The 2,020-nt window shown below is 34.7% G+C and overlaps 1 non-coding gene across 1 annotated transcript; it reads left to right on the forward strand.

Annotated features, from left to right (window-relative positions):
- Positions 1 to 1,331: 1,331 nt before the first annotated feature.
- Positions 1,332 to 1,438, forward strand: LOC122127417. The gene has a single exon (XR_006151146.1). It is a non-coding gene; the product is annotated as a U6 spliceosomal RNA (small nuclear RNA).
- Positions 1,439 to 2,020: the final 582 nt, after the last annotated feature.

Below are 2,020 nucleotides of genomic sequence, written 5' to 3' on the forward strand. Positions count from 1 at the left end.
CATGTATTTCATTATATAACCCAAAGCAGAAAGTAAATGTTGTTCAGATGATTTTTAAAAGAACAGTCTCTCCGGTTCTTGGAAGGTGGCTCAGTGTTAGAGTGCTTGCCTTGCATGCATGAGGCCCTTGGTTTGATTCCTCAGCACCATATAAGGAGAAAAAGACAGATGTGATGCTGTGGCTCAAGTGGTAGCACTCGACTTGAGCTGAGGGATGGCACCCAGGACCCAGAGTTCAAGCCCCACAACCAACAAAAACCAAACCAAAAAACTAATCAAAACACAGTCTCTCACTTTTGTGGCCTCAACTCTGTAAAACCACTGCTTCAGCTTAAGGCTAAGATTTTATGTGTGGACATTTATCAACACTCCTGATTCAGACTCTAATTGAGAAAATTTTTAATCAATATTTTGTTCTTAATTTTGATCGCTGTGAATTCACATGCACCTATAAAAAATGGTCATCCCAGTAACATTTTCAAAATACCTCGTAATGATGACTTAAAAAAGTTGTATTATATTGCAAAAAAGAAAACAATGCAAAAAATAAAGAAAACCAATAATTAAATATTAATGATTAATAAAATAAAAGCCAAATACCAGTATTTCCAATATTTGATGTATACTACATATTAGATTTTACAATTTGCTCATATTCCTGTACATTTAAAACTGGCTAAGATTATGATGTTCAACAAGAATTTTATAAGCTATGAGTACCCTTTAAATTTACACTGTAAGATAACTTTTTATGTCTCACTCATCACTGATACATGGCTTATATAATCATTTGTTCCTTGCTAACATATAAAGAAAAGAAGCCCTAAAGTTTCAACAGAAATTGTGTAGTTAAAGTCTTATCTCTTTGATCTGTTTCTTTACACAAAGACTTTGCAACTTCTCATTAATAAATTTTCTATAAACTCTGAAATGTACATACATAGTAATATATGTAAGCTACCATAAATCTTAAACACTTTATGGAAAAGTTTTATGACCTGACAGTCTTAATTTTGGCATATATAAGCAGGTTACCAAAATTAAACATATTTAAAACATTAAAACTTTTAACACACCTTAACACTTGCTGCAGTGTTCATTATGAGAGGTGCCCTGTATAGAATAATTGAATTCCTCCTCCTACACATCTCTTGAACAACAAACATCTGGACTCATTTTGTTTTTGTCATATCAATCTTGACTTTATTCTTAAATGTGTGCTTATGTAACAAATATCTGGTTCTAAAATTTCACAATTCTTTTGAACTTGCTTTTTGTTGAATTATCTAGTTTAAAAAAATCAATTCCACTTTATATATAAAAAATGTTCTGTGCTCAATTCAGCAGCACATACACTAAAATTGGAACAATACAGAGAAGATTAGCATGGCCCCTGCGCAAGGATGACACCCAAATTCATGAAGCGTTCCACAACAACAGATGCTGGAGGGCATGTGACCAGAAGGGAACCCTACTATATTCTTGGTGGGAGTGTAAACTTGTTCACGCACTTGGAAAGCAGTATGGATGTTCCTCAAAGGGTTACACATAGAGCTCCTCTATGACCCAGCAATCCCACTTTTGTGCATTCACCCAAATGATCACTAACAAGGCCATTCTAAAACTACCAGCACAACTATGTTTATTGCAACATTATTTACCGTAGCTTAGATATGGAACCAACCCCGATGCCCCACAATAGATTAATGGATCAAGAAAACATTGTGTGTGTGTGTGTGTGTGTGTGTGTGTGTGTGTGTGTGTGTGTGTGTGTGTGTGTGTGATGGAATTCTATCATCCATCAGAAAGAATGACATTGCCCAATTTGTTAGAAAATGGAAAGACTTGGAAAAATTTATATTAACTGAAATAGGCCAAGTCCAAAGAAACATAGGTCCCATGCTATCCCTTATTTGCAATAAGTTATTTATGTCTGGGAAAAGCAGAAAAGGTCAAAAGCTATGTGCATATGACTAGATAAGGTGATGTTAAACTAAATGAACCCAAGCTAGGGACACAA

Source organism: Dipodomys spectabilis, unplaced genomic scaffold (genome assembly GCF_019054845.1).
Source record: "Dipodomys spectabilis isolate Male_0828 unplaced genomic scaffold, ASM1905484v1 ptg000300l, whole genome shotgun sequence".
Lineage (NCBI taxonomy): Eukaryota > Metazoa > Chordata > Mammalia > Rodentia > Heteromyidae > Dipodomys > Dipodomys spectabilis.